We start from the raw sequence: 21,364 nt of genomic DNA on the forward strand, positions 1-21,364 counted from the left end.
TTGCTGCATCTCTTTGAAGAGAAGAACAGGGCAAGCTTTCTCCTTCAAAGTGTCATTGAAAAGAATCAGGATTCTCCCTGTCTACCAAGTGAGAATCTTTTATCCATTCCATTCCCAGTACAGATAAAGCTCGAGCATTAGATGCCACAGCACAAAGACTAATGTTATCATCTCACTATGGCACATTCTTGGTCATACATGAGCAGTTATAACTGCAATGCCAATAACCTCTGCATTCACCACTCCAAAAGACTCAAAGGCAATACAGCGGTTTTGAGTACAAACAAGTGATTGCTACAAACTCTTAAAGACCAGCAGCTTAAAAAACAAACCAGAAAGCCTGTTACTAGGTTAATCCATACCAAAATGTATCACAGATTGTTTCCTGATTTTTTTTTTTTTTTCATGAAGTAAAGCTGCTTGGCTTCATTTGCTGACACTCACTGAAAATTTAGAGGACTTTTACAAGGAATTGGATAGTTTATATCAAGGTCATGTGACTGCCTCCCTGCTAAAGCCCATATATCAAAGCATGCAGCTGCTAGCCTGAGAGCAGAGCACAGCATCTATTTTCACACAGGAATTCATGTGTTGCTTGGCAGAATTCTGTTCTATATTCAGTGGGTGACATAAACCACAGCAATGAACCCTGGAAGCTAAATCTCTCTCTCTCTTCTGCACTGCACTCAGAGGTGAATGCCAGCAAAACGAAACCTGTCCCGTGCCAGGGAAGCGTATGCTGAACAAGCATTCTCTCTTTCTTGGTCCTTTACTCCAATAAGGATAGTCTGTACTCAGCTTCTTTAATAATTAAAATTAGATGCACATAGATTATGCTCATGCAAACTCATGGAGAGGTTAAACCAATCAAAGTGAAGAAATAATCCCCTAGCAATACATGTTTCAAAATGCTATACTAAAAAAACACTGCTCTGTGCTGACATACTGTGTGCTACTGATTAAGAACTCTGTCTGAAATACAACATTTTTAAAAGATTAAAACCAGTTTCTTTCTCACTTCTAAACTGGCACGAGACAAAGAGGGTCAAAAAAAAACCCCAAAAAACCACAGAAAAATCATGCTACAGGAAGAGTAAGAGAGAGCCCTCTGGCAGGAGCAGTGTACAACCCAATCTCAGAGCAGATTTCAACCCCCAGAAAAGAGAGGTGGGTTTTTTTTCCTCATTATTTACTATAAAAATTGCACCCATCTCATAAAAATGTAGCCTTAGAATTGGGATACTGCCAGGGATCTTAGGCTTAACATTCAATCTAGCAATCAAATTGACAGATTAAAGGAGAAGAGAGAAATTAATTAAAGTGAACTACAGTAAAGACAAATGGGAAACTAGTCACAGGGATTATTCCTTTCTAATGCAGAAAACCAGAATGGGTTAATCAGCTTGGCAGATGTTCTTACATGGACAGATCTCATTGGTCTGACTGTAAATTGATACCTGCATTAAGAAGTTACTTTTTTAATTTCTTTTTCATTAAGCAAGTCTATCTTTGTTTAAATTAAGCTAACTCTATGCTTATGATGAGTAATGCCAGTGAATGTGAAGTTACAATAACACAACAAATTTGGAGAGATGAAATACGCACAGCTGAGAGGCCTACCCAGAAAGTGGAAGGCTTACTGAAAAAAAAGGAAGACCTCATTTACCCATTAGTCAATAGAAACAGAATTAGGAATCCAGTTTGACCAGGCTGCTGCAGAGGGTTTACAGTTAAGATGTATTTTGTCCTACAGAGGTGAAAAAAAAAATAAAAAATGGAAATAACAGCAATTTCTATCAAAGTAGCAGCAGACAATGAGTGATGGAAACCTGTTGAGCTATGATGACCTCAGTGACCTGAGGGTGAAGCAATTCTGTCATTCTGCAAAACGGGATGAGGAACCAAGGATCATGAGTTAATAGCTGAGCTTGAGTCCTGGACACATTTTGAGACATTCCCGTTTTTTTTCTTAGAATGATAGTGGTATTTTTTCATAGATGACAGACAAAGAAAGCCAACAATGAAACAAACCCTAAGCTAAGAACCCAGGATGTACAAAACCCTGAAGTACTAGAAGGATTGGGAGTGTGCGGTCTTTTGGTCATACTATAACTTCCTTGTATAATCCATGCTTCACACCACACAGTTACCTTTTAGCCAGAGTTCAAGTGCTCACCCAACATGTTCCCTGCCAAGCAGCCAACCTCTTTGCTAATCCCACAGTTTGCTCTCATCACCAGGGAGGTGAAAGAGGGAGAAAGACACAATGGCAGAGGACTCTGTACCAGACTGTCTCCTATATCCTTAGCCCCCAGAGGTCTCACCCTTATCTCAGCATGGTAGGCACTGTTAATTCAAAAAAGGGAGGGGGACAAGAGAAAAAAGCAGCTTTCAATCAGAAACAGCCCGCACAAGCCATTCCTTTCAACTCTGTCACAGGATTGTCTTTCACTTCCCAAAGCCCAGTTCTGACGGTCTTGAAGTTAGTGCTGATGTTTTAATGGATTTGTGACTGCACTGTCACATATGAAAAGTCACCAGCTGACTCTGACATTTCAGCTTCTCATCTATCTCTGCTGTTGGAACGAGGCCACCTGGCTGCCCATTTAACACTCTCAGTGGAAAATACTCAGCTGAAGCACTCCTTCACCTGAAGTTTCCTGTCTTTCCAGGGTTATAATGCTGCCCAACAACCACAAACCCCACTCCGTATTTTGCCAGGGCTCTCATTGTTCACTCCCGAGCAGTGAAAGTGTATATACCAGTGACTGCAGTTACACATTTTTAACAGTTGTATAGGCCACTTTGTATAAATTCAGTCCGATTTATTTCTTTTTGCACTACCAAACAGCTGCCTTTCAGCACAGATGCTTTAGAAGTGCTTAAGTATAGGGTTTAAATTACACAGAGTTTATTCACAATGAGCAGCAATGACACTAAGAAAGCACGCGAATCCTTTTTTCTTCCATAAAGTAAGTAAAAAGGACATGCTTCAATAAAGAGAGCTTTCCCAGTTAAATTACTATGCATTATTAATGCTCGTCTCGGCTTTTTATGTACACATCCAACCATTAGATTACACACATGGGTTATCAGCAAGAAATGGAGAATCATTCCTACAGGTAATTGGAATTACAGGAGACCCTAGCCAAGAAGGTACATAAAGCCAGACAACTACAGCTCTCCCCTCCTTCAGTGTTCTCATGTTCATGTTTAGAGTCTGGCTGCAATACAGAATACAGTTTGTGCATAAGCCAGGATTTATATAATTCTGCACTTAGAATCACACTAGGCATATGAACACATACCGTCAGTACACAATGCCCTTTTTCTCATGCAAACAACTTTCCTTTCTTAAAAAAAAAAAAAAAAAAGTGAGTTTTACATTTGATTTTCTACCTAGTCTTTTTTTTCCATTTCTTTTGAATAAGAGAGTGGTATCAACAATTTGATAAACAATACATTTATGTGCTACTTTGAAAGAGAAGTAAATTTAAGGTGTACTGTCTACCTGTGCATCTGACTTGGACTAAGGCAGAAATGCTGTTTTCTTATATATATACATCAACAGCATTGGCACAGCAAGTACAAATAAGTGTTCAGCAATTATACCAAAATACCATATAATTTGTACCAAACCCTGCCAGCGAACTCTGGCTGATAGGACTGTAAAAGGAAACAGCATCGTGCAGAGAGTTAAAAATTGGAGAAGAAAGGAGAGAAAGAGAAGCTAAAGGAAAGACTGAGAATAGACAAAGCTCTTCTCTCAGGCTGCAAGGGCTTAACATAAGAAAAGAACAACTAAGTCTGGCTGCTTCATGGCAGTAAGCATACCAAGTTGTGAACAAAATGGTTAACTACAGATGACAGCACAAGGATGCAGGTACAGGGAAACAGATCATTCTAAAACTTACATCTTTTAGACATTCCAGAGCTCAGTGCCTGAAAGGGGAGAACCAGCTGAGAAAATGGTGAAGGAGTCTTGGGCTTGGGGGAAAGCTGAGACATGCAAGAGTTGTGAAGCTAACCTCAGTCACAACCCGGCAATCACACCTCCTTTCCCAGCTTTTCAAAAGAGAAATGAAAGACAACTGGAGGATGAAATGAAAATAGTGTGTTTAAACCATTAAGCCAATGAATCCAACAGTGAGGATGCTGGATGCAGCTATAGCGCATAGTTTTCTTGTTAAACTTTATGAGGGGAAAAAAGAATGATGTGTGTTTGATGTTTCCAGTTAGAAGATGTAACCTCAAGGCATGCCAGCCTATCTGAATTATCTCCTGGAGAAGCAACCTCCAGGAAATAATGGAAAAAGAAAGATGTTGACCCCTATTTTTCTCCTTCCATGTTCTCAGACTCTTCCCAACCCCCTTCTCTTCTTACTCATATTTTCCCTCCTCTTTTCTTTTAAACCATCCATCCCCTGCAGTCCCCCTACTATCCCATTATTCGTTTTTTCTTACTGCTCTGCGGCAGTCAACTTCTTCCATTTCCCTTCTTCAATACTATACTACAAGCATGTTGCCTTACTCCTCTGTCCCCTCAACACACATTATGTGACTGGTTTGCACAAAGGAGAACGAAACTGCCTTTCACTAGTAACTAGCTAATACATGGAAACATGAGTGATCAACAGTTCTCAGAAAGGGCAGAAGAGATACCACATGCCAGGTCAAGGAGAGGGTAAGGAATTGCCATTAGGGAGCTAACAGCTCTGCACTGGACAGAAAAGGAGGCTGTGGCAACATCATCCCTCCGGTGTCCCTCATCATAGACCTGGATTACCTTACTGAATACATCCGTGCTCTTGCCATAGTTACGGTGACTGCTCTTTAGCTGCATGTAGGCAAACATGTCATAACAGCTGCACCGATAGAATAACCAGAACATATTGCCAGTGTTTAGCAAGGCTGAAATTAAACTAACTTGGACTACCAGACCTGAAGCAAGTTCTGCACGCATACTAAACCATGAAAACTATTTAATTCTGAAGCGTGACATACCATAGAAGGGTATTTTCTCTTATGCTTTATGTTCTCTACAGGCCAGACCAGTAATGGAAGTTTTAAAAAGCAGACTAATCAGACCTGAGCTATACTGTTACCCCTGCCAACCTTTTCATCCTCACCCCTCCATTGTCTTTCCTCTAATCAGAATCCTGTGCTTATTCTGGAAGGAACTAGATAATTTTTCATGTTGTCTTTGATGGAAACGTTTTGAGATACTAAAATTGAAACATCCTGCAATGGCAAAGTCAAGAAATAGCCACTGTAAGGCAGGGAAATGTGATATTTCCTGTAATTACTAGAGGAAGAATTTAAAATGTTTAATTCGACACCACAAATTCATAAATAATACCATTTTAGAAGTATCTTAAAGTGGGTGACTAAAATATAAGCCTTTTTTTAGACACACAAGATGGATTTGTTTCTACCCCATCACTTTCATTTAGCCATAAAAAGCTAACTATTAATACAGAAAGCAAGCTTCACTTATATAATACTAATTGTTTTTACGGTACCCACTTTTGCAATAAGCATCTGACAAGGCTACTGAAAAGGAGTAACATACCCAATGCAGCTGCACCTATTCAGAGTACCTTTTTTAATTACTTCAGGTTTGCTGGAAATCAACTAGAGCTGAATGCAGAATTCCTACATAAATTATTTGTGCTATGAGAAGCTTATTGTGTAACTATAATGACACAAATTTGTGGAATGGAAAGTCTTATCTAATTTCCTTGGCTATATTTAATGTTAGGTTCTCTTGCCAAACATCTACTGACAACCTCTATATTTTCAATATGCAAATACACAGTAGAAGCCACTTCTGTAGAGGCAGTTTTTAGGTTGCTTTGTTATATTGAGCTTTCATTGGAAATGATACATTAACTAGCAAAAACCCACCATGCCCACAAAGACATAGTCTGAAACCTTACCTCTCTGAATAACCTTTTATACACAGATGACGTAAAATGAGAACTTCCCATAGCAGTAGGACAAAAGGGAGCAAAACACCTAGAAAGCTGCTGTATACTATAATGACTCGCTTAAAAAGTATATGCCACAAATACTAAAAACACAGGTGTTTGGTTTTTTTTTTTATGATGCTATATAAATACACTTGATATGCTTCTCTCTCCTCGGTCTTTTCTATCACCATTCTGTGGCACCAAAAGCTGGACAAAATGAAGTTGAAAAAAGCCCAAGATAACATTCTAGTGAGAGCTATTAAAAAGGAGTAAGAAGTTCATATGGAACCTATTATAGCTAATTATTTCCTCAGGTTTGTAATTCTAACCTGCAAAGAACACATTTACAGTTCATAAACATGATTAAAAATCACAGAATTGTTATGGTTGGAAGGGACCTCTGGAGATAATCCAGTCCAACCCCCCTGCCAAGGCAGGGCCACCTAATGCAGGTTAAACAGGAAGGTCTCCAGATGGGTTCTGAATGTCTCCAGAGAGGGAGACTCCCCAACACCCCTGGGCAGCCTGTTTCAGTGTTCCACCACCCTCAACGTAAAGGAGTTCTTCCTCGTGTTGAGGTGAAACTTCTTGTGCTTGACACCATCCTCCTGGCGCTCACCTTTGAGATACTTGATATGCATTGAGACCCCCCTCTCAGTCTTCACTTCTCTAGAATAAACAGGCCCACCTCCCACTATCTGTCCTCATAAGAGAGGTGCTCCAGACCTTTGATCATCCTTGTAGCCCTCCACTGGAGCTCCTTCTCCAGTAGAATCTTGTTTTTCATGTACTGAGGAGCCCAGCACTGGACACAACATACCAGGTGTGGCCTCACCAGGGCTGAGTAGAGGGGGTGGATCACCTCCCTTGACCTGCTGGCCACACTCTTCCCAATGCACCCCATGATACTATTGGACTTCCTCGCTGCAAGGGCACACTGCCAGCTCATAGTCAACATGACATCCACCAATACTTCCAAGTTTTTCTCAGATGAACTACTCTCTAGTATGTTCGCCCCCAACCTGTACTGGTACTTGGGGTTCTTCCTTACCATGTGCAGTACCCTACACTTGCCCTTGTTCAGCCCCATTAGGTTTCTTTCCACCCAATTCTCCAGCTTATCAAGGTCCAGCTGAATGGCAGCACAGCCTTCAGGTGTATCAGCCACTCCCCCCAGCTTCATATGATCTGCTAACTTGCTGAGGGTACATTCTATCCCTTTGTTCAGGTTTTTGATAAGTAAGTTGAGTAAGACCGATCCCAGTACTGACCCCTGGGGAACACCACTGACTACAGACCACCAATTGGATTCTACTCCTCTGATCACAACCCTCTGAACTCTGCCATTCAGCCAGTTCTCAATCCACCTTACTGTCCATTTATCTGACCCACATTTCCTAAGCTTACCTATGAGAATGTTATGGGAGACAGTGTCAAAAGACTTGCTGAAGTCAAGGTAGATAATGTACACTCCTCCCCCTTGTCAACGCATCTTGCCATGTCACCATAAAAGGCTATTAGATTGGTAAAGCAAGATTTACCCTTGGTGAATTCATGCTGACTACTCCCAGTGACCTTCTTTTTTTCTACGTGCTTGGGGATGACCTCCAGAATGACCAGTTCCACCATCTTTCCAGGGATGGAGGTGAGGCTGACAGGACAGTAGTTTCCCAGATCCTCTTTCTCACCCTTTTTGCAGATTGGAGTGACATTGGCCTTCCTCCAATCACTGGGCACATCACCTGCTCTCCATGCTTTTTTAGAGATGATGGAGAGTGGCAGAACAACATCTGCCAGCTTCCTCAGTACCCTTGGGTGCATCCCATTTGGACCCACAGATTTATGGGTGTTAAGTCTATCCCTAACTGAACTCTCTACAATCAGGGGGAAGTGCTCCTTTCTCCAGCCTTCATCTCTAACCTCTGAGGCCAGGGACTCCTGAGGGCCTATCCTAGCGGTAAAGACTGACGTAAAGGAGGCATTCAGGCATTCATTAATTCCGCCTTGCATCCAATGCATAAACTACAACCAGCTGGATGGAATCCACTTGCAAGGCAAGCAGCAGAAACTACAGACAACCATACTGTATCTACTGCTTTCGTATTTAAGAATCAGAAAGAATAGAGGAAAATTGGAACAAAACAACAATTAACTATTTCAATGCCTACCTTCTGAAAAGCTTCAGCCTATTGTCTCAAAAATACACCAAAAAATAGTATTTATAGAGAAGACAACCATATTTGTGCTGAATATAAAGCACTAGTGTATTCAGTTATGTATGTGGGAGGAAGATCAGTCAGAATAAACTGTATCTTGGTCCATTACACTCAGTGAGTTATAGACCTCTACAAGATTTCTTTTTATTCTAAGAAAGTATGTTTGCTATAATTAATTACATTTTTAAATGCATTTGGCTCCTGTTATAACAAATTAGATTTCAAAATAAAATTAGTCACAAAACCCCCTCACTACATCTCCTTTATGTCAGTCTTTACCACTAGGACAGGCCCTCAGGAGTCTCTAACAAAGTGTGGAGAGCAGGTGATATGCCCAGTGATCGGAGGAAGGCCAATGTCACTCCAATCTGCAAAAAGGGTAAGAAAGAGGATCTGGGAAACTACTGTCCAGTCAGCCTCACCTCCATCCCACCAGACATTTTAGCTGAATGTACATAAATCTATGGGGCCTGATGGGATTCGGCCCAGAGTACTGAAGGAGCTAGTAGATGTTACAGCAGAACCAGTGTTGATCATCTACCAAACGTCTGGGGAGGTCCGTGCTGACTGGAAGGTAGCCAACGTTATTCCAATCTACAAGAAGGGCATGAGGAAACTACAGATCTGCTAGTCTAATCTCTTAACCTGGAGTAATTATGCAGATCATACCAGGTGCTACTGAAAGGCATTTAAAGGGCAATGCAATCAGCAGGCACAGTCAACATGGGTTCACAGAGGGCAAGTTCTGTCTAACTAATTTGATATCCAGCTATGATGAAGTCACACAGCTAGTGGGTGAAAGGAAAGCAGTAGATGTAGTCTTTAGGTATTTTACTAAGGCTTTTGATACTGCCTCTTACAGCATTCTTCAAGACAAACTGTCCAGCTGAAGGGCATAGCTCAGAGGGTTGCAGAAAATGGGGCTCCATCTGCCTGGCAACTGGTCACCAGCAGTGTTCCTCAGGGGTCAATTCTAGGGCCAGTTCTGTTCAATGTTTATCAAGAATGAGGGTGCAGTTGAATGAATCATTAGCAAGTTTGCTGATGAAATCAAATTGGGAGCTGCTGTTGACTCTCCTGAGGGATGAGAGGCCTTGCAGAGGGAACAGTTAGATTGGAGAATTAGGCAATCATCAATTTAATAACAAAAAATGCTGAATTCTGCATCTCGGATGGAGTAACGTGAGATAGAAGTTGGGAGAGGAGAGGCTTGCAAGCAGCCCTCCAGAGGGACCTGTGGGTGCTGGGCCGAAAACAGGCTCAATCAATGCGAGGCAGCAGTGTCCCCTGGCAGCCAAGAGGGCAAAACCACATCCTGGAGTGCATCAAACACAGCATAACCAGCCAGTCAAAAGAGGTGTTCATTCTACCATATTTAGCATTGGTATGGCTTCACTAAAGAGTATGCAGTTCTGGGCCCCATGACTTAAGAAAGATCTGAAGGTCCTTGAATATGTCCAGTGGAAGGCACGAAAACCAGTGGAAGGGCTGAAAGGCATGTCCTGTGTGGAGCGGCTAAGGACTCTGTGTTTGTCTAGTATGAGGAAAAGGAGGCTGAGAGGAAACCTCATCGTTCCCTACAACTTCTTGAGGAGAAGTGGAGAAGAAGGTGCTGGTCTCATCTCTATGGTACCCAGTGACAGGATGCATGGGAATGGTTCAAATCTGTGTCAGGGGAGGTTCAGGCTTGACATTAGGAAGCATTTCTTCATTAAGAAGGTTGTCAGACACTTGAACAGGCTTCCTAAAGAGACAGTCAGTGCCCCATGCCTGTCCGTGTCTAAGAAGCATTTGGACTATGCCCTTAATATTTTGCTTTAACTTTTGGTCAGCCCTTAAGTAGTTAAGCAGTTGGACTAGTTGATCATTGTAGGTTCCTTCCAACTAGAACTATTCTATTCTAAATCAAACCAATGAAATAACTCTCCTTTGGAAACAAAGAAATAGCATACTAAGTGCAATGTATGATGCTGCTTCCTAGCACCCACACATGTGAAGATCACTGATCGGTAGCATCATAACTAGCTATGTTGTGAGTGCTTGAGAAATAAGAAGGGAAGATCTGTGCTTTCATGCATCCAGAAGAACATGAAAGGCACAGGGAGGTGCCAATGGAAGCAATCTACCCACAGCAATCACACCTTTGCAGAATTTCATAGACAGGAATGGTGACACCAGACTATATTTCTATACTGTTACCTTGGGATCACTGACTTCTGCATGAACAGTTGCCTTAGCTCTACTCCTTATACAGGTATGTCCTTGCATGACAAAAACCATCTGTTCCAAAATCATGACAAGAAGAATTCTGTAGTGCACTCACTGGAGTCCTAAGTTTGCTTCTTTTCCCATTTGTACCTATCAGTTGTGCCACATTTCTCCTTTTGAAGTTACCCCTGATAAGCAGAAACAATAATACATCTGAAAGAGATGTAGTGAAAGATGCACTGCATTTCCACAAGGCTACTAACAGGTATGCTGATCACGCTCCCAGGCTACTATGCCTCAGGTCCAGGCAGCAAGATGTTTCCTGAGTGCACTTGGAGCATGTAATGATCTGAACAGTTGGAAGTCTCCAAATACAGAAAAGCACTGAAAGGACTTGGAACTTCATAAGCAATTGAGCTCAGGCCTAAGTCTCATATGCCTTTACAGTGTTTCATAACACAGAGTTTAACTTCACATTTTACAAGTTAGTGAGGTATAGGATTAAAACAGGAAGGACAGGAAAAGAAGACAAGAAAGGAGAGTTGTTCTTTGTGCGAGAGAGCAGCTGGAATGCGCGGAGCTCTGTGAGGGGATAGAAGAGGAGCTGATGGAAAACTTACAGATAACAGGAAGGGATTCTATAGGCACACTGCAAATAAAAGATAATGTGGGCCCTCTCCAGAAGCTCTCAGGAGAACTGGCTACCCTGGATTTGGAGAAGGCTGAGGTTCTGAATGACTTCTTTGCCGCGGTCTTCACTGGCAAAGGCTCTGACCACATCACCCAAGTCTTGGAAGGCAGATGCAGGACTGTGAGAATGAAGACCTTGCGCCCACTGTAGGAGAGGATCTGGTTCAAGACCATCATGGCAGTCAGGTGAAGTTCCTGATGACTGGAAAAAGGGAAATATAGCCCCCATTTTCAAGAAGAGGAAAATGGATGACCCGGGGAATTACAGACCAGTCAGTCTCACCTCTGGGCCTGGCAAAATCTGGGAGCAGATTCTCCTGGAACGCATGCTAAGGCACATGGAAAACAACAAGGTGCTTGGTGACAGCCAGCATGGCTTCACTAAGGGGAAATCCTGCCTGACCAATTTGGTGGCCTTCTATGATGGGGCTACAGAACTGATGGACAGGGGTAGAGCAGTTGATGACATCTACCTGGACTTGTGCAAAGCGTTTGACACTGTCCCACATGACATCCTTGTCTCTAAATTGGAGAGACATCAATTTGATGGATGGACCACTTGGTGGATAAAGAACTGGCTGGATGGCTGCACACAAAGAGTTGTGGTCAATGGCTCAATGTCCAGCTGGAGACCAGTAACGAGTGTCGTCCCTCAGGGATTGGTGTTGGGACCGGTCTTGTTCAACATCTTCATCGCTGACATGGACAGTGGGATTGAGTGTGCCCTCAGCAAGTTTGCTGATGACACCAAGCTGTGTGGTTCAGTTGATACGCTGGAGGGAAGGAATGCCATCCAGAGGGACCTTGACACGCTTGTGAGGTGGGCTGATGCCAACCTCATGAAGTTTAACCATGCCAAGTTCAAGGTCCTACACCTGGGTGGGAGCAATCCCAGGCACAGCTACAGGTTGGGCAGAGAAGAGATTCAAAGCAGCCCTGTGGAGAAGGACTTGGGGGTGTTGGTCGATGAGAAAATGAACATGAGCCAGCAGTGTGCGCTTGCAGCCCAGAAAGCCAACCGTATCCTGGGCTGCACCAAAAGGAGCGTGACCAGCAGGTCGAAGGAGGTGATCATGCCCCTCTACTCTGCTCTTGTGAGACCCCACCTGGAGTATTGTGTGCAGTTCTGGTGTCCTCAACATAAAAAGGACGTGGAACTGTTGGAACAAGTCCAGAGGAGGGCCACGAGGACGATCAGGGGACTGGAGCACCTCCCATATGAAGACCCACTGAGAAAGTTGGGGCTGTTCAGCCTGGAGAAGAGAAGGCTGCATGGAGACCTCATAGCAGCCTTCCAGTATCTGAAGGGGGCCTACAATGATGCTGGGGAGGGACTCTTCATTAGAGACTGTAGTGACAGGACAAGGGGTAATGGGTTAAAACTTAAACAGGGGAAGTTTAGATTGGATATAAGAAGGAAATTCTTTCCTGTTAGGGTGGTGAGGCACTGGAATAGGTTGCCCAGGGAGGTTGTGAATGCTCCATCCCTTGTGGTGTTCAAGACCAGGTTGGACGAAGCCTTGGGTGATATGGTTTAGCATAAGGTGTCCCTGCCCACGGCAGGGGGGTTGGAACTAGATGATCTTAAGGTCCTTTCCAACCCTAACGATTCTATGATTCTATAAAACCTTTTTCATGGATGATTCTTCTAGACAGCAAAGCTAGTCTATAAACTATTTAAGCTAGAAGTAATGTATGGTATGAAAGGTGTCAAAACTGCTATTCCAAATAGATCACTTGACTTGCAATATACAAATTATCTTGCATGCTGAATAACACAAGTCTGAGTGTAAATTATGTCACATTTTTCTTATCCAAATCAGAAACACTACCATTTAAGTAATTTATTATCAGTCCATTAGCTTGCCTTTAATTAACATGGGTATGCTCATCATTTTACAACTGATTATTTTACATTGATTATGCAGTCAGTGAAAGATTATTCAGACTCGGCATTTACAGGTCTGACAAACAGAAAACAGCAAAATATTGGAGACAGACTCTGAAAAGAAAGGAACAGATTAACAGCAATAATCAATAGACCAGTACCCAATTTAATGATAAAGTGAAATACAGTCAATATTTCTGAATTCCAGAAATAAATACACCTATAAAGTTCACATGCTTTTGTCCAAGATCCTTTCTTTTCCCCACCAAAAAAAAAAAAACAAACCAAAACCAACATAACAAAACCAACAAACCCCTCCTTTTTAGTAAGGTTGCATGTTATAAAACTAAATGACTAACAGACACAATGATAACAACAAATACAGGGAGGATCCCAGCCTGGGAAGAAGCCAGAATGACTCTAGATATAATGTACTTGCTTCATCTTCTCAACTATTAACCATTTAATATTGCTAAGGCTTTTAATTTCAAATTCCCACACCAGGAATACAAACAGAAATCGTTTCGGTAATTTAAACTTTTACAGTCCTGCAGCGTGTTTAAACAACTAAGTCTCAGTACCTCCATAACATGGGTACCACTGCACCTTCCCACAAAAAAATCAGAACAGAGCGTTCAGTCCAGATAAAATGTCACAGCAAGTCAACAGCACTCCCTGAAACAGGGTTCTTGTAACTCACTTCTCAGTTCTCTGTCCTAACCAGTAAAGAATGAATATAATGCAATTTATTTGAACATTTATTTCCAAAGGCACTGTCCTGAGTTACACAGGACAGTTATGCTCATCTTGTAGGTTTTTAGGCAGTAAGCTTTATTAAAACTCGATGGATATATTGGCAGGTTACAATTAACTCTTCCAACATGTAACTTACTAAGTAATGACTATTTTTCAAAAATAGACAAAAGTAAAAAAAGAGATATAAAACTAGCTTTTATAATAAGTAACGATGAAGAGGGAAAATATAACACTGTACAGATTTCTGGGCAGTCTGCTCCCCCAAGAAGGTGCACAAAATCTGTTTTTTCAATTATATCACAATGCAATTTCACACAATGAAATTACCCTGATTAACTATCCTAATGTTAACTAACCTAATCTGTATGTTGCAAATCTGGTGCACTCAGTTAGCTGATCCTCCATTCTTCATGAAATTAAATGCTAAACCTCAGTAATTCCTTTCTCATCCTCTGCAGTGCTTCAGGTCTCATGCTAGTTGAACAAAATCAAAAAAGAGGAGAGCAGAAACAGAAGAAATGGAGAGTAAAGGATGGACTTTTAAATATGCAGATGGTGTCAACAATGGCAAAAGACACACCTGAGGAACAGATGGATCTTTTAAGCCCCTGCTCACTGGCGACAGATGAATGTGCCCAAGAACATCAAAGAACGGCAGTTTCCAAACAGAGTAAACCAAAAACTTCTTGACAAGTTTTGTACTTAGACTCCTTCCACTTTTTAAAAAAAATAATACAAATTACAAGTAAAAAGCAGGAATCCTTTCAGCTGATTCATTCCCCACAGCTGATTCATTCCCCACAGCTGCCTCAAGTACAGCAGGAAGAAATGAAGCCATGTTCCATTCAAAACATCTGCATTCATGGACCATGTGTTCACACAATTATTATCTCACTTTCATGTGTTTTTTGATCTCCATGCACAACTTGCCCTTTTTAAGTGTGTTTACTATTTGTCACTTCTTACTCCTAGTTCAGAAGTTTTGCTGAGGCAATGGTTTAGCTGATAATTAAACAGCAAGAAATCTCTGGGTCAACAGCATACACAGAAAGATGCACGTTCCTCTCAAAAAGATTACTAATTTTCCATAAGGAATTGACCTCCCCTTCCTCCCATACCTATCAAAAGTGTCAATAACTTATTTCTAGATATGTTAACTCTATTAGAATTACCAATAAACTTTCTCCTTACTTTCTCTCTTTTGTACTAACACAGAAGTACAAAATGGGCATTACATCTCTGAAAAGAAAGCAATCATTATTGCTTCTATTTATCATCATTATTTTGGGTGAGATGGTTTAGTGTGAGGTGTCCCTGCCCATGGCAGGGGGGTTGGAACTTGATGATCTCAAGGTCCTTTCCAACCCTAACTATTCTATGATTCTATGATTCTATTATTGACTGGCACACTTTGGATCCTGCTCTGTGCTTCCGTACATAGAATAGAGCTGGGAAGCTAGAAGGCCTGGCAGAATGGCTCTCTGGGCAAGATCTTACCCATGGGCTGTATGCTAGACACTCCACAACTAGATAGGCAAAACAAAATTAAGGAAAACAAAGGTTTTTCCGTTTTGCAGAAATGGAAGCGAGACAAAAAGAGACTACAATGTGTCCCATAATGCAGCAGAATCAAGAACTCAGTAAGTATTTCCAAGCCCCACCAAAATTATTCTTGACCTCTTCCAACACAATTCAAACCCGAAATAAAATTCAGTACTACAGAAAGAGGCTGCACATCAAATGCGAAGATCATACTGAAATCTCACTTTATTTGGGGGACATGAGCCAACTCATTTTATGGCACAGTTCCCAAACTTCACTGCTTCTAGAAATAGTGACATCCCATGGAAAGGACTGGGATATCAGATGATGTCCTAGAAGCAAAAGCAGATGGAATAGCAAAGCAATAAATGTATTTTCATGGATATGGTTCACACACTCAGAGGGAACAAACCGCATAGATACTGAAAATACATAATCAGCTGATGAAAAGCATTTTCTCTGAAAAAGATGCTTTCCAAAATTTTCATAGGAAACAGGTATCCTCAGCTGTTTAGGATCACTGAGTAGGCTCACTGCAGCAGTGTCTTTAACAAGCATGTAAAGCATACCATAAGAATGTCACAATTTACAGCATAACAGCAATATTGCAACTGCTGATCTGGGATGCAATGCCTGCTTTCTACAACCTTCAATACTTCAAGCTCCATACCTAGAGAAATAAAGTAGCAATGAGACAGATTTAGCATTTTAAAATAATCCTAGTATTTCCAGCTTACAGTCCCACTTGGCTGGCAGAATGCCACCAGAGTATGCAATTTAATATAGTCATAGCTGTCACAAGACATATTAGACTGCTCTATCCATGGGCTGTCTTCTATATATAACTGATAAAAGCTTGCATAATTAAGGTTGCATTTAAGAGTCTCAGCTATGTAACTAACAGGTCTTTGCTGTAAGCTTTCATCATATATGGAACACAAGCTTTCCTCACAACAGTAAAATTTTCTCCAGAAATTCCTCAAATGCTTTGACGTACTTCCAATAATCTTCAATATTAACAAGGGATCTAATTTTAAAGCCTGGTGCAATTCCTTTCAACTTTTAAAATTAAACTGCAGATTTTTTTCTTCATATTGAACTGAAACATAATTTCATATGAGTGTTAAACACGGAAAAGTCTGTATCTTATTACACACCAGTTTGTGAAACAACTGCAGATTACATTTCCCAAGACTCATCAAGAAGTGCCTCTCACTTCATACACAGCACAAAAAGAAGCTGTCAAAAGCAGCAATACTTGGAAAGCTGCCAGTAAGAAGCAGATTTTGTGCAGAGTTGTGGTACTGGTACTTCCAAAGGAAACCAAGCACATCTAAACATGACACAAGACTTTCCCTTCCTTCCCAGGCAGTAAGCAAGATATCACATGAACAAAGTTTGAGATGACAAATATAGGAGGTATGACATTTTGAAACAGTCCACAGGATGACTTATTAGTCATCTTTTGCTTGTAATTCAGAGGGCTTTCTCCATCAAATGAACTCTAATTTTAGCGCATCAGTTATGCACTTGTATACTATTCCACAGAATAAACAGAAAGCTGTTTCAAAGCACGGAAGCTAAACAGAGTGAATTCATTCATAACTAAATTTAGAACAGTACAATTTGTTTCTTGCATGGCACAGGACAATGAAAGTAATTTAGGTATTAAACACTCAGTACATCTTTTACAAATCAGTGGAATCTCAGCACTTTGCAGAAGAAATAGGGCATATATCTGGTGGTCAAGTAGTTCACCAAAGACATCTATTTTCTTTGAAACAGCTGCGTAAGGTCTGAGGTATGCCACAGCTTTACCACTACGTAAGATGCTTTTGAATTTCCTTTCAGCATTATTTGTTCCTCATATTTTTCTAAGAAGTTGGCAGTAAGTAGTAAAATACCCTGAAAATAAGCAGTGGGTCTTCTAATAAATTTCTACAACTACTGGAACAGAATTCAGTTCACCAGTTCTGCTTTATGGTGCATTAGTTATGTACAGGCTTCACTTACTTTCAGAGGATTTCAGGACAATTTCTGGACTGGCTCTATTTCGCTCATTTTTAAATAGTGTTTGGAGTGGTCTATTAACCTCAGACAAGTGTAGGCCATTATAACCCTATACATATTTAAAGTAGTTCAGAAATCGAGTGAATTGGATTCTCCATTATGCAACTATATTTATTGTCCAAGAGCCAATAAAACAGAGAAAGTCTCACCTCCTTTCACTTCCTCCCCATGCCCCCCAGGATAAATATGCAGTTTGAGTCTACAGTAATAATCCCTACATGAAAATTGTGACTGTTGTCCAAATCCTTTATTATAACATCCTATGGCATAAATCCCTAGAATCACAGAAAGAAAAATACTTGATCCTCAGAATAATACTAGAAATGCACACAACATGCTCTGTACCTTACAGCTCACCACCAACACTTAAGCATGCTGGGACTTAAAAAAAAATTATTACAATGAGACATATGTTGTGAGCACCTAGGTCACCTCATCTGTAGGTTGTATAATTTGCATTTATTTATCAATCTAGACACCTATATGGCTCCCTCACTGTATTCCTAAGGCGTCTCACAGGCAGTAATAAATTTCTCCAGGAAATACCCTTGCAAAATAAGCATGATTATCTCTAGTTGAGATGCAAAGAATTGATATACACAGGAACAGAGTGCCCTGCTAAAGGCCACATCGAAAATCTGTGAAACAATCATAATCAGACCAGAAGTATCCCAGAATCGCAGGCTGGCTGTGACTCCTCCCATGCTCTCCTTCCTCCTGTGCTGTCTTGCTGAACAGAATGCCAAAACGAAGCAGTAACATGACCTTTTGCTTCTCAAGTCTGAGACAATATTATTACCTATGAGAGAAATAATCTTAAAAAATTAAGAAAGATAAGATTTTCTGTATCATGCCACCCAAATACCTTAGTATGCATTTATCCCTAATATTGTTAACAAAATGCTTATATTATAATTGTCCCACCAATCACTACTGCTGCATGTGGTAGCTGTGCCAGAGCTTAATAATAGTGGCTATTTTCATTATGCATAAATAATTCTGCAGTAGCTATACTGCGTTTATAGCATTTAGAAGCAAAGATGACATCAGTACCATTCAGGAGTTTTTGAGAGTCCTTGTTCTCAGTGATTAATTTTCACTAACTTTAAATCCAAGATGGGTGTATCTCAAACCTGGCTGCTTCCTAGAAAATCGATGGCAGTGATCTGAAGAAATGTTAAGGATGAGAGGGATTCAAATCTAACAAAGAAGTTGTATGCCCAAAATCATCCCTTTTGGGGGGAGGTATCAGTATAATAAAAGAAATATGTTTGCCTACAAAGTATTGCTTACTAATAGCCTCTGTCTGACATTCACAGTACTATAAATACTAATCTTTGTCAGTTTGCATCCTAGACCACTAGAGAAAAAAACAATGCTCGTATTAGACATCCCCACCACAAACAGCTTGGTAGCACTCGGAATGACACTAGTAAGCAAGAGTATTTACAGCTTGGTTTTGATGGGCGTTCTGTTTCTCTGGGAATATAAAACAGAGACTTCATGGGTTTTTAGTGCTCCTAGAACTGAAAGTCTAGCAGGAAGCTTACTGGTGTGACTTGACTATGAAAGCAAAGTAAACAGAAGCACAGATTCAGGCTCAGAGAAGAGTTTCCCTGAAGCAGTAGTTCTATGATCCATGGGGGTAATTTGCTTACTCTGTAACACTGTCCGCTCACAAGGATCACATGGTCATTTCTGACTATCAAGATCCATACTACTGTACAGAACTAAAAATCTAGCACTTTGCTGCAGCCTCTGATAGGTTTTTTTATATTTTTCATCTTTCGTACAAAAGTCATTTAGTTTGTTTCAATCTATCACAGTGTTTTACACATGTGGAGGGCAATCTGTGGATGGGTGTTCAACAAGCATTTCTGCACCATGCACACAGCACATGTTGCCTGCCTGAATAAGTCTGATGGAGAAAGTGCCTGAAGTGGGTTCACTCTGTCCATACCAAATCTGTCATCAGAATGGCTGCAGAAACAGCACCAAACAGATGTCTAATATAACTTGGAGGATGAAGAAAGATAGCAGGATGTGATTTAAAAATCTGTGAGCTTTCAGCTTTCTTTCCCCCATATGCATCTTTTAATTAAGGAATGTGCATCATCATTTAAGTTCTTATAGTACTCCATACATCCTTTTCATGAATTGTGGATCACTTCTACCATTTTACTTACACTCCCCAGCAAAATTTAAAAGGCTGCAAAATGGAACAAAGCTGAATTTTTGATGTAGACAGTGTCACAGTAGTGATGTAGTTATCTACAGAGTAGAATTTTATTAATGGGCATATAAAGATACTGTCACCTGAATTTCTAAGCAGCTTTTCACCTCTGGAGAGGACATCGGAACCAAGAAACTGCACTGCAAGAAAACTAGCAATTACATGAAGAGTACAACAGCAATAATGGAAATTTTTCTCCCAGCTCAAGATAGAACCCTTTTATTTTTTCCTCAAGTGTTAACACACAACGTTAATGAATTTTTTAGAGTTCCTGGCATCAATCCATACTGGGAGTAACAAGCAAGATGTTTTTCCTCCAGCTGAATGGGACTGAAGAAATTCTGACAGTGAAAAAAAAGTAGTAAAATGCTGATGACATACTGACATAACCCTACATTTATACATTTGACAGAGAAAATTCCTTAATCTTCGTAACAAAATAACTGAGCAGCTGTGCATCATAACTTCAATTGAATACAAAAGACATATATGCACACACTTCTGTACAGCAAAACTGAGCAACTAACTCATAAAGTAACTTCAAATTGTAATATTTTCACAAAGTGGAGGTGTGTAGATACATAGCTGGGCAAAATGATTTTGGAATCACACCAAACCTAAAATTAAATGCTTTGTGACAGCTGTCACTATTTGTCTGTCACGCATCAGAGAACATCAGGCCATACTATGACATCAGCTAAAGAATATACATCCTCTTGTCTAGCTACTGTCTAGTTCAGTGCTTTCATGACAAGTCTTGTGCACATTTCTTATGCCTTTAATTCTCACCTAGCAAGAGATTGTAAGTGAAATTCCACCTGCACCACTCCCCTTCTTCTTTCATATCAGAAGTATAAATACTTACAGGGACTCAGTCAACTTTAAGCTTTGCCAAGTAAAATGCAACAGTACAACTCAGAAGCGATCTCTAATTACTCAGCACCTACTCCAGAGGCTTTCTACTACCTCTGTGGATTTGTAATTACCATTGCTCCTCTACCCACAGAAGATCCACAACCACCTTCAGAGAAAGTGAGATATAACAGCACATTCTCATTTCTTGCACCTTAAACTTCCTCCAATACGCAAACTAGGCAACTCAAAAAACCAACCAAACAAACCCGAGTGGAAAATTCGCACATATATCAAATTAATCTACCAAATCACTGCTGACAGTCACAGAAATCAAACAACCACGCTTTGTTTATTACAGGAGGAGTGGATCCTGTCCATTAGACTGAGCAACTTGATTTGTTAGTAGCCAGTGTGCTAGTACGCCAGCGTTAGAACTTGCAAATATGTTAATATAGGTATACCAAACACAACTGATTGTATTTGTCCACAAGAGAGTTGCAAAAATGGTGAATAGGAGGAAGACAGGGCAAAGTGTAAAGTTACTGCAGAATACAAAACATTATATGCTACGAAGTCTCAATGTGACCAAAGATTTTATACTTTAAAACAAGTAAGGCAGCAGACACTCGGAGACAGGCATCTTAAAAACTGCATTTGGAGGACAAATAAGCAGCATACCTGTTCTAAACAGATAGCTCAGCCTGATGTTTTTTATCCCTCTGTCTATAGTAACCAACTTTAAAAGTTTAAGAACCTATACTGTAAAAATTTGTTGAAATTAGCTTGGAAATGGACATGGACTTTAGCTGTAATTGCTTGTGTTTGTGCCAAGTACTGCTGCTATAGCACATTTCTCTTGTTAATGCCTTTAAACTATGAAAACACTGCAATTACTCTGCATTGATTTTAAACACAGGCTTAGCACAATAACATT

General features: G+C 40.6%; 1 protein-coding gene and 1 long non-coding RNA gene across 4 annotated transcripts in view; one reads left to right on the forward strand and one right to left on the reverse strand.

Annotated features, from left to right (window-relative positions):
- The window catches only part of TSPAN9 (tetraspanin 9), a 157,525-nt gene that overhangs the window by 47,981 nt on the left and 88,180 nt on the right, over positions 1-21,364 (reverse strand). The gene's annotated exons all lie outside the window — the stretch shown is intronic.
- Positions 4,281-14,218, forward strand: LOC133279040 (uncharacterized). The gene is made up of 2 exons (XR_009746758.1): positions 4,281-4,822; positions 14,189-14,218. It is a non-coding gene; the product is annotated as an uncharacterized LOC133279040 (long non-coding RNA).

This window comes from Pezoporus flaviventris, unplaced genomic scaffold (assembly GCF_033815535.1).
Source record: "Pezoporus flaviventris isolate CSIRO_AGI_PZ_B2104156 unplaced genomic scaffold, CSIRO_AGI_Pfla_v1 ptg000070l, whole genome shotgun sequence".
Classification (NCBI taxonomy): domain Eukaryota; kingdom Metazoa; phylum Chordata; class Aves; order Psittaciformes; family Psittacidae; genus Pezoporus; species Pezoporus flaviventris.